The following is a 12,474-nucleotide window of genomic DNA, read 5'->3' on the forward strand; positions in this document are numbered from 1 at the left end:
TTGCTTCTAATTCTTAGTTTCATTTTGTTGTTATTTTTATAGCTTCTTGAGTGGTCTTTTCTTGTGAAACATAAAATGCTCTGCATTTTCCCAAGTACCCTTCTGACCTAATCCAATAAGATTTTAAAAATATTTTATTGAAGGATAATTAATGTAGATAAAGAAAAATGTACATGCTGTAGCCATAAAGCTCAATGATTTCTTTTTTAAAAAAATTTTAAAAAAGATTTTATTTATTTATTTGAGAGAAAGAGAGAGCACGAGCGACAGTAGTGGTGGGGCAGGCAGAGGGAGAAGCAGACTCCTGGCGAGCAAGGAGCTCGATGTGGGACTCGATCCCAGCACCCTGGAGATCATGACCTGAGCCAGAGGCAGGCACCTAACCGACTGAGCCACCTAGGCACCCCGAAGCTCAATGACTTCTTACAGACTGAACACACTCATAACCAGCTGCAACTGAACAAACCTGCACCTAGAACAAGAACTCGAATATACCCAGCTTCCTGGAACTCTCCCTCTAGTTACAGCCCTCTCGGGAGTAGCTACTATCTCAACTTTTAACAGCATGGATCAACTTTTCCTTTCCTGTGCTTTATATAAATAGAAACACAGTTTGTGGTCTTTTTATGTAATATCTTTGGCTCCACATTATTTATGAGCTTTAGCTGTATTATTATGTGTAGTTATAATTTATTCACTCTCATCGCTGTACAATATTCCATTCTGTGAATACATCCCAATGTACTCACTATTCTACTGTCTATGGACATTTGGATCATTTCTTTCTATTGAGTTGCTTAAATAGTGCTGTTCTGAATATTCTGGTAGATGCCTTTTGGTGAACATACAGATACGTTTTCCTTGGAAATTACCTGGAATATACGTATTCAGCATTGGATATTACCAACCAGTTCACCAAACTTGTTGTGCCAGTTTCACCCCCACCAGTAATGGTTGGGATAAAAGCACTCTACATCCTGGCCAAAATTTGGTATTGATTGTCCTTTTTAATTTTAGCCATTTTGGTGAGTGTGCCATGGTCTCATATAGTGGCTTTAATTTATGTTTTTCTGATGATTAGCAAAGTTATTGTGTTTCATAGTTTACTGGTCATTTAGGTATCTTTTTTTGGTGAAGTGACTGTTAAGTCTTACTGAGTTTTAAAAGTTATTTTCTCTGGATATGAAATCTTTGTTACATACGCATATCATATCTTGTGCAGGTTTTTGTTCACTGTCTCCATTGTATCTTTTTGATGAACATAGTTTTGTAGTCTTAATATCATCCAATGCATTGCATTTTTTTCTTTTGAAGAGGTGTTTTTATTTCTTATTAAAACATCTTGCTTAGTCTGATGTCACAAAGATGTTCTTCACTGTTGTATTCTAAATATTTTGTTCTTTTACCATGGTCACTTAGTTTTGATGTACAGACATATCATGGGTCATAGTCTAGAGAATTTAAAAGTGCACTTTGATTTCTTCTTTTATTCAGGAGTTATTTAGGAGCAGGTTTTAACATTTCCTTGTAGTCTGACTTTTTTGTCTGTTTACCGTTTACTACTAGAGTTTTATTGTGCTTAGATATGTGGTTCATACAATTTCTACCTTCAATAACTTATTGAGTTTTTTGTGACACATTGCATTGTTATTTTTTGTAAACATCCCTTAAGATATCTTTGGAAAGAAAGAACATTCTCTATTAGTGAAGTTCAAATTTCCATATCTACCATCTTTAATTGCTGTTGTTATAGCAGCTATATTCGTATTTCATATGTATAAATATATTGAATCATCACAACAATTATATTCTTCACTTTCTAATAAGGAAACTGAGGCAGGAAGTTTGCAAGTATTTTGCCCCAAATCCAGCTCGTAAAGTGGGGGAAACACAGTTAGAATCCATGTTGGATAGCTCTGTAGGCAGTGTCCTTAAACAGTTTGTCTTACATGTTTCTATATTGCTATAATTTGCAATTTGCTATCCAATAAATTAATGTATTAATACAACATTCAATTGTTTTTTATACTTAACTTTTGTCTTGAATGACCAAAGACTGAGAAACCTTTTAGGGCTTCTTTCCATGATTATAATTTATCAATTTTTTCATTGTTCCTCTAGATTTTGCTGTTTTTTTGAAGGGTCATGATATAGAGCACATAAATTTTATACCTTTTACAAATTCATTATGGATTTTACCTTTATGTATTGACTGGATTACTAAGTGTAAGACACTTTTGCTTGGCACATGCTAACCTCTCTAAAAGCACTCCTCTTTTTATATTCTGTCTTCTCCCTTCTTAGGTTTCTTTCTCTTTCTCAGGGTAGTGAGTTCAAGCCCTGGGTCCCTGAGATCAAGACCTGAGCTGAGATCAAAAGTTGGATGCTTAACTGACTGAGCCACCCAGGCGCCCCTCCCTTCTTAGGTTTCTGATCTTGACTTTCAGCTCCATCAGCTGTTACTTCCTTTTTGTAATTTCTCTGGCAATCTGCACAGGTATTACGCTTCTTCTTTTCTTTTCTCTTCTCCATGCATCAACTTGATTGAATATGGGACGCTTGGATAAGAGAATGGGTTTCTTAAACTCTGAAGACCTTGTTCCATGATCTTCGGCCATTTAGTATTACAGGAAAAGTTTGGTGCCAACTTGAAAGTTTACCTTTTTCTTTAGCAAATCATTTATCTTCGCCCCACTGTGTTGATGCTTGTAAAATTTTTTCTTTAGCCTCGAAATTTAAATATTTCATCGAGCTGTATCAAATTTAAGTCTGTTTTAATGAATACGCCCATTCTCTTTGGAGTCACATGACTTTCTTCAGCATAGATGCATTTTATTTTCTATTTTTTTTCTTCTTCTTATCTACATTTTTGGACCAATAACATTATATTAGTTTCCAGTGGACAACATCGTGATTTGATACACACATACAGCTTAGAATGATCACCACACTAATCCTTTTTAACATCCGTCACCACACATGGTTACAAGTTTGTTTTCTTGTGATGAGACCTTGTAAGATCTACTCTTAACTTACAAATAAACAATACGGTATTAGTAACTATAGTCACCCTGCTGCACATTTCATCTCGATGACTTATTTATTTTACAACCGGAGGTTTGCACCTTTTGGCCACCCTTGCCCATTCTTTGTCTTCGTTTTTTTACATTTGCTGCTCCGTCTGTTCAATTCTTTCCTTTTAGACTTCTCATAAAACTTATTTTAGCTTTCCTGGATCTGTCTTCTAAAGGCTTAAACTTTTCTGGCAACATTTTCTAGTTTTCCTAGAAGTTCTGGAAGAATTTCTCTAGCTTATGTTCCTCATCCCTTGATTCATAGTCTACAGAATCTCGTCTTGTGTTCACGAATTCCACGGCATGAGAAAACTTAATGGTCATACTTTTCGTCTTAAAGCAACTTTTCCTGCTCCCACGTTATACCTTTATTTGTAACCCATGCTTTTTACTAAGTAGATAAAATGTCTTCTTGAATCTTTTAGAAAATACACATTAGAGATTTTCTATAGTTTTTCCTAACTTTCACTAATAAAGCCATTTTAAAAGGGCATATTTTTTTCTGCCTACTGGGTATGATTGCCTTCTTTTAAACTACTTAATCTTTATATTATAATTTTCTCCTTGTTTATTCTTAGGAATATGCATGCCTGGGTAGGATAAGGAATGAGGGAGTGACAGATAAGTAAGAAGGTGGAGGAGATTATAGGCTTGTCCATATTTGGAGATTTGTGTGATTTCTTTCAAAGACTGTGTTGGTCTAAATCAAGAAGAAAGTGGAAACAAGGAGAAGAGAGAGGGAGGAAGGGCAGGGAAGAGAGAGAAAAAGGAAGAAAAATAGGAAGGAAGAAAGGAAGGAAGGAAGGAAGGAAGGAAGGAAGGAAGGAAGGAAGGAAGGAAGGAGAAAGGAAAGAAGGTAGGGTTAGCTCTACTGCAGTTTTATATTGACAAAGGACAGGCAATTCCCTGTGCAGCGTAGGGTGTGAATGAAAGCCAGGGCCAGCCACCCATCAGGGAGTTTTGCCCCTATGCCAAAGAGAGTCTGTTCCCCCTTTGTTTGCTGGGATAATGTCTCTGTTCGCTAACTGGCACAGCCTGTCTCTTTAGAGGCCAGCTGTGGCCCTGCCCCTCTTCTCTAGTTCAAGGGTGAGATGGGAGCCAACTATGCAGGGTAATCTCATCCTTGTTAGCTCTAGATTTGCAGCCTCCTTCCCAAAACCACCACTGTCCTAATGCCCATTTTTACTCCGGGCCCTGTGCCACTCTGTGCTTAGGGTTGGTTTGTGATTTGTGAGCTGGCCAGCCATTATCCCAATCCAGTCTTGGTTTTCTTTTCTTTTCTCTTTTCAGTTATTGCACAAAGGAGTTACACTAGTCCAAGCTAGAAGCAGACCCCAAACAGATGCATTATATAAACTGTGAGGTTTTATAACTTGTGACAAGGGACAGAAGGAAAATTCTACTCACTGCAAGGAAATCCTCACTTTAGTTTCAGTGAACCCCAAACACTTAAAACCCATGAACTTTCAGCTGGTCCTCCTTAGCCAGTCCAGTCTCTACCAGGAACTGGCATAATGTTGCTGCACTGGTCAGCCCGTAGCGGACTTACTTCTCCATATTCTGGGTGCTCAATTACAGGACCATTGCAGGCAAATTTCTTCTTAAACGCCTTCACTAGTTTCTTTTTATTGTAATCATCAGCGATCCCTTCGATGGTAGTAAGGGTCTTCCTGCTGTTTCTCTACTGAATTCTTACATGGACATAATCCTCAGTGCCAGCAGGAAGGAGATCATCACCCTTACTCGCATCAGCAAAGGGGTGCAAGAGTAGAGGTTCTGGATAGGGCACATGCTGGAAGGCAGCAGCAGGGGAAGGGGTGAGGGTGGCGAGCAGGAACTGAGCATCGGAAGGGAGGGGGCTCCAGAGGGGGAGGCTGCTGAGTCCTGAGGCTGCTCATTGACTGGGACGTCTCCCAATCCAGTCTTGCTTGCAATATATTCTGCAGAAATGCCTTGACTTTTCCCCCAATAGTTTGATTTCCTTTTCTGATATTCAGAGCTGATACAAATTTTCCAGGATTTTCAAATTCCTCTGGTCATCCTATTGGGAATTTGGGAGAATGAGAAGTTAAATGCAAAGATTCAGACCAGAAGTCTTGCTTGTTAATTTTAAGTAGTGAGAATAGCTTATTATCAAGATTACACTGCAACTAACACTCTATCAAATCAATGAGATGTACTGATACAGCTCCTAATTTTTGTGTTCCCAAACTCTGGTTTATAGTCTAGCTACATTGGAAATACCTGGGGATTGCTTTACAAATGCCGATCCTCAGTTTTACCTCAGAAATTCTGATTTGGAAGGTATGGTGTGGACCTGGGAATATGCATTTAAACCTCTTTCCAAGCAATTTTTACGAACAGTCATGTTTAGGAGTCATTGCCTTAGTCTAGAACAGTCAGACCCTTTGCAATTATGATGTCTTATTTTCTATTTCTGATTTTAGGACTCCTCCCATTCCAACTACTAAGGATAACAATACATTTTAGTCTTTTTTTTTATGAGAGCATATTTAAACTAATTTTTCTTTTATAATTTCATGACAGTTGTTAAGATAACTGGATACCCCCTAAAGTGTGGCAACAAAAAATTATTGCTCTAACTGTAGGGTGGTTATAGCTACATCTGAATAGGGCACTATTAGAAAATGAGATACTAATCCCCTACAAATTCTTTGCTGCATTGTTCAGATCTGGAGAAGTAATTTCATCATGTGTTGGTGATTATTTGGGAAAATCCTATTGTGTCTTTTTAAGATGCTAGTTGGAATTGATGGGGGGAAAATGAAGAGAAACAGCTGGAGGCTTTGCAAGTGCGTTCATAAGCCGGATGTTCCGTGCCAGGAGAGAATGCATTTTATGGAAATTTTAAAATAAAAACATTCCACTTCATGAATACATTTTTTAGCACTATTATTCAGAAATTCTCATACTTGCTTTATTCTCTAGGGTAAAAAGCACAGATATGCCTGTTACTGAAGATTTAGTTGGCACATTTGGGGTTTATCTGGAGGGGGAGGGCTTGGCTATTGAGATTAAGTCATAATTCAAACCCTCCGATATTGATCGGAAGTGCTCTTGCTTAGATTGGCACCTGCAAGTACAAGAAAACGAAAGTCACTAAAAAACTTTTTTAACTTAAGAACTCTGCCCCCCAGCCTTCAAGCATCTGGTTGCCCTTCTCTTGCCTGCCAAAGCTAACAGCCAGAGTCCCTTAAGAAGAGGGATTAGATGTAAAATCCTGATAAATCCCATTCAGTTTGAGCTGTGTAGCAATAACAGAAGGACGTTTGTTGTCCATCTGTCTTTGGATGATATGGGGGAGCTTTGGCGTTGGCACTGCAATGAAATAGAGGGTTGTGAGTCTCTCTTGCAGTGTATTTTGATTCTGGCTGCAATCAGATGACACAGATATATACCACTCTGTACTCCGAAATCACCAAAATAAAATTGCTTAAGGCTTCCATATAATTCTGGGCTAACTAAACAATAACACCCACATCTAAACAGTCTGTGTGATTACGCAGACAAACTGTGGGTTTTCTGTTAGGTTTACCACCCCCCTAGGAACTTTAAATCTCGCCGTAGCCGGTCTCTAATTTCTTCTGCTTCTTATTTGTTTATAAGTGCAACTTGGGATTCAAAGCAGAAAAGCATTTGCAAGGCTTTGGGGGTTAGAACTCTACCTTAGAGGACAAAACAAATTAACATGCAAATCCTTTGTATAGATCATTGCATCATCGTCAAGATAGGAATAGAAAACATTTATTACATTTAATTATAGAAGGTGTGCATACAAGATACGTAGACAATGAGCTAGTTAGACATGAAGCCTAAGTCAAGGATAAGTGCACCAGAGGCAAACATATGTGGCAGGTCCTGCCCAGTGTTTCAAAGCCGCTAGGCTCTCCTAGGGCACAAAGGGTGCACGCACCATATGTTGTGGACTTTGGCAGTGTATTCGTTTTCTACTGCTGCATTACAAATTGCCACAAACATAGCATCCCGCAACGTTTGTTTATTATCTTCCGGTTCCCGAGGGGGTCGGAATCTGGCATGTTTTAGTTGGGTTCCCTGCTCAGCGTCTCACATGGGTGAAATTAAGGTCTTGGCTGGCTGCACCCTTATCTGGGAGCTCAACTAGGGAAATTGACTTCCAAGTTTTCTCTCATTGTTGGCAGAATTCATCTTCTCTCAGCTGTATAACCCAGGTCTCCATTTTCTGGCAAGCTGTTGGCTGGGGATTACTCTCAGCTCCTAGAGGATGCTTTCCACAGGCCAGGGGGCTCCTTTCATAGGCCTTCCCACAACATGGCAACTTCCTGCTTGAAGGCCAGCCTTAAGGGTTCGCTTGATTAGGTCAGGCCCACCCAGGATAATTTCCCTTTTAATCAACTCAAAGCCAACTGATTAAGGACCTTGATTATATCTATAAAATCCCTTCACCTTTGTCATATAATGTAACCTAATCATAAGATTGATGTCTCCTCATTATCACAGATTCTGTCTGTACTTCATGAGGAGGAATTGCACAGGCATATAAACCAGGGGACATTGGAGTGCCTGGGGGGCTCAGTCGTTAAGCGTCTGCCTTTGGCTCAGGGCGTGATCCTGGTATTATGGGATCGAGCCCCACGTCAGGCTCTTCTGCTGGGAGCCTGCTTCTTCCTCTCCCACTCCTCCTGCTTGTGTTCCCTCTCTCGCTGGCTGTCTCTCCCTCTGTCAAATAAATAAAATAAATCTTTTAAAAAAAAAAATAAACCAGGGAACAGGGATTTTGGGGAAACCATCTGAGAGGGACACCTCCCACAGGCACCCTAAGATTTAGAGCCTCTGTCTTAATCCATATACCCTGGGCTACTTTGCATTTCACCTCACAACCTATTTTTGAATTTTACAAACTCAAGACCACTTATTTTATTTATGATTTCACTGTACCCCTAATCCTTGGCCTTGAATTCTTGGATCACCACTTCGTGATCTCTCAAGGCCAGTTAGCTATTGTTGCTTCAGTTGAAGACATTACTGTCCCTTCTATACTTGGTTGATTTCCCCACTAGAATATCCTCAAGTTAAGGGATTGGAATCAGGATGCTCCCTGATTGTTGAACCCTTGCCTGATGAATATCTCTGACATATGCAGCGTCTGTGATCCCATGCAAGAAGGGGAGAAAAGAAGTAGAAATCCCTCCAGGACTAGATGTCTGTCTATAAACTTCCACATATATGTTTGGTGGGTAGCCAGAGCCTGTTAGATTGTGAAGAAAAGGAAGAAGGATTCCATCTACCTAGTCAGCCTTACAAATCCAGATTGCTAGAGCCCCCTGAAGCTGCCTGGTGAGACAGGAACATGAGCCGTCCTGGTCGAGTGGCCCCAGGGACTACGTGAGACCAGAAACGTGCATTTTTCTAGAACTCTGATTTTAACTCAGACTGCATTTCTCCATGGAAACAAGGCTTTAAGCAATATTTTGCTGACGAGGTCAGCCTACAAATGCTTTAATAAAGAAAACAGATAAGAAAATGTCGTAAGTGCAGAGTCATTCCCAATGACTGCTTGTCTGTATTACACACCTACCATCTCTTCTCTTCAGGGACTCGACTTAGGTACTCAACCAAACTGAGCAGGGATGTCCCACTTTGGAGTGTGGAGAAGCATTATCCTACTTTCTAAAATTATTTTCTTGAGTAAGAGTTAATGCCTGTGCTACTGTGAAAATCAGTTTGGCTGTTCCTCAGATGACTCAGCAATTCCACTCTTAGGCATATACCATAAAGAACTGAAAACAGGTGCTCACACAAAACCTTGGACGCGAATGTTTACAGCAGCATTGTTCACAAGAGCCAAAAGGTGGAAACAACCCAAATGTTCATGGCTGATGAATGGACACACAAAATATGTTATATTCACATGTATTATTCTATGTTATATTTATGCATATTGTTCTACCTTAAAAGGGAATGAATGAAATTCCAATACAAGCTGCAATACAGACGAACCTTGAAAAGATTGTATTTTTCATAATTCCATAAATGAAAGAAGCCAGAAACAAGACTGCGTGTTACCTGATTCCATGTATATGAAATACGCAGCATCAGCAAATCTATAACAACAGAAAATAGATTAGTGAAATGAGAAACAGAAAATAGTTGCTTAGGATTAAGGGAAAGGGGGTTCGGGAGGTGAGAGCTAAGTAGTGTGGAATTTCTGCCGTGGTGGTAAACATGTTCCAAAATTGCTATGGGGCTGGTCACACACATCTGTGCATAGGCTAAAAACCGTTGCACTGCCCACTTCAACAAATGGTTGAATTGTATATACAGTGTGTGAATCACATCTCAGGAAAGTTGTTTGTAGACTACAAAGTTGTTAGTAATCACGTCGGGTAAACAGAGGTAAAGCACCAAACTTGAAGCACTTTTCTCAAAGCCTAAGGAAGGAATGGAGCCTCATTTATGGAGGAATGATGGTCCCGTGGCCAAATCTTTTTCATTCGCCCCCAGCATGCATTTTTCTTCAGTTTTTGATCTAAAGAGCTTCGGTGAATCTATGTTGTCTCTTAAATTAAGATCGCTCTCTGGGAAGTGCTTGTGTGGGCTCTGATTTTAGACTCTAGAAAGAACGGTATCTCCTCCTCTTTATTGTTCAAGGTTATTTACTTGGCGCTCTTATTTGAAAGTAGCTCTGTGCAGAGGGTTTGGGGGGGTGGTGAAGGTGGACATTCACAGTCAATTTCTGGGGGGGCATTAGTGGCTTCGTACATGCAGTATTGGTTCAGCACAATAGCTACAAGATCAAACCTCAGGGGGTTTCTTTTGGCCGTAAGGGAAAGGGCAGTGATGTTCTGGAGCTTCATGGTGTCCTATGAGAAGAGGAGGAGACCCCAGAGATGCACATGACAGGGGAAAGACCAGATGAAGACACAGCAAGAAGGCGGCCATCTACAAGCCAAGGAGCGAGACCTCGGAGAAACTAAGCCTGCTGACACCTTGATCTTGGACTTCTAGCCTCCAGAACTGTAATAAAGTAAATTTCTGTTGTTTAAGCCACTGAGCCTGTGGTATTTTCTTATGGAAGCCCTAGAAAATTAATAGTCTTCTTTACTAGATTGACTTATTCATTTTTAAAATCCCTATTGCCATTTGTAGTGGTATGTTCACAGTAAGCACTGTACCATCGGGGTTCAGTCAGAGGAACAGAACCACTAGGAGTGATATAGAATAAGGACTTTAGGGGCGCCTGGGTGGCTCAGTCGTTAAGCATCTGCCTTCGGCTCAGGGCGTGATCCTGGCGTTCTGGGATGGAGCCCCGCATCAGGCTCCTCCGCTGGGAGCCTGCTTCTTCCTCTCCCACTCCGCCTGCTTTTGTTCCCCCTCGCGCTGGCTGTCTCTCTCTCTGTCAAATAAATAAATAAAATCTTTATTAAGATTTTAGAATTCTTAGAAAAAATAGAATAAGGACTTTATTATAGGGAGCTGACCTTATGAAATTATGGGGGCTGGTTAAATAGGCTGTCAAAATCTGTTGTCTTTATGCTGGAATTAGAAAGGCAGGCACCTGGGAGGAAAAGATGGAGGTGAAGTGGTAAAGAGCAAGGACACACTGGAATCCATGAGTTTGCGGCTGGAACTCATAAGAATGGACTCGAACTCGTGTCAGACTCCAATTTTGATGTTGCAGGTGACCTGTAATGGAAACTTGAGCCCTTTGTCACAGAACTATACATTCACCCGTCCCAGGAGTAGGGGAAGCGGAAAGGGATAGCTGATGGGAGCAGGAGGAGGGCAGACTGGGTCTGCCCCACACCTGCAAGGTGAGCCAGCAACTGGACAATGGTGTGAGTTTCAGTAGGGCCTCATAGAGAACCTGCACCGATCTTCCAAGTATTTAAAAAAAAAAAAAAAGCTGCTCCTTCACGTCCATCTCTCAGGTATTATCCAAATGTCACTTGTGGTTCACACTAACTGGAAATTGTAATATACAGTGAGGACAGTTCTGGGAAATGGGGTTCCATCGTCGCTAGGTTGACACAGTATGAATGAGTATGGGTGCTCAATATCGTTTGTTAAATAAATAAGTGGTGCTTATAAATAAGCTTGTGACCCATCCTAGTATCATCATCCCTCTTCTAGAACGGAGAGGACTCATGGAAACCATCTAGCATCTTGTTTGGGAACCTCACGTGTCAGTTTTCCCCTGTGGACTTTGAGGGTATTGAACATTTTATTATGAGGTGGATATTTTAAGACTAAAAGAATGAGGGTGAATCAAGCGTAGCAGATAACAATGCTTCAAAAAGAAGGTTGAATCGTGAGGGTGAGCTATAGGATTAATTTTTTTTTAAGATTTTACCTATTTATTTGTCAGAGAGAGAGAACGAGAGCGTGCAAGTGGAGGGGAGAGGCGGAGGGAGAGGGAGAAGCAGACTCCCCACTGAGCAAGGAGCCCCATGCAGGACTTGATCCCAGGACCCTGCAATCATGACCTGAGCTGAAGGCAGACGCTCAACCAGCTGAGCCACGCAGGTATCCCTGGGATTAGCTTGTAATGTAGCTGAAATATAAAATTTAGACAAAGAATATCATGAGCGGCCCTTGTGGCTTCATATCCACCCTCTAACTAATGTACTCATAGGTTACCTGGTTCGGGAATTAAGCCAGTTTACTTCTTTGTTTCTATTTTGCCTCGTCCATTTACCAACTGCCTTTTATTCATTCAACATGAACTGAAGAGGGAGAAATGGGAATTTCTGAAACACACACTGTGACATTGAAACATTTTGCTCTCTAAATTTCCCAGGGACCAGGAGTTTGAAGCGGAACAAAAAAACAGCATTGCTGTTGATTGCTTATATTGAAGGACAATATATGTTTCAACACATTAACTCACAAAGATGATTTATTACCACAGCATCCAAACAAAGCTCTGTAACCGATGACTGTAGTTTTTAGATAAGTGATAATTTGCATGAACAATGCTTACTCCCTCTATCGGGGACAAGTGAAGCAGCTCAGCTCTTACACCGAGGTCCCATGGACATGGGAGATTTTTCTTTTCCGTCTGCCAGGGTCACATCAGGAAGCAGCAGATCAGAACGGTGGATCTGTCATTCTTACAATCTTCCCCTTGGCCACTGTGAAAGGGAGCTGTAGTGGCAGGAGACAGAGTGCTTGCTTGGGCTAACCCAAGTGACCCTTCGAAGGCTGACTGGCACACATGGCAACGACTTTGCCAAAATGTTGGCAGTGGAATAATTGGTTCAAATATTATTCAGATATGAGCTGATTTTATTTATCCAATTAAATCTCAGGCATCAGTTTTTAAACATGCATTGTTGCAGGTTGTTGGCATTCCTCTTTTAATTGGTTTTGATTCTGCAGAATGACTTTTTTCATCTCT

At 40.6% G+C, this 12,474-nt stretch overlaps 1 pseudogene; it reads right to left on the reverse strand.

The window, feature by feature from the left end:
* Positions 1 to 4,523: 4,523 nt before the first annotated feature.
* LOC103673044 lies at positions 4,524 to 4,865 on the reverse strand (annotated as a pseudogene).
* Positions 4,866 to 12,474: the final 7,609 nt, after the last annotated feature.

This window comes from Ursus maritimus, unplaced genomic scaffold (assembly GCF_017311325.1).
Source record: "Ursus maritimus isolate PB19 unplaced genomic scaffold, ASM1731132v1 scaffold_4, whole genome shotgun sequence".
Classification (NCBI taxonomy): Eukaryota; Metazoa; Chordata; class Mammalia; order Carnivora; family Ursidae; genus Ursus; species Ursus maritimus.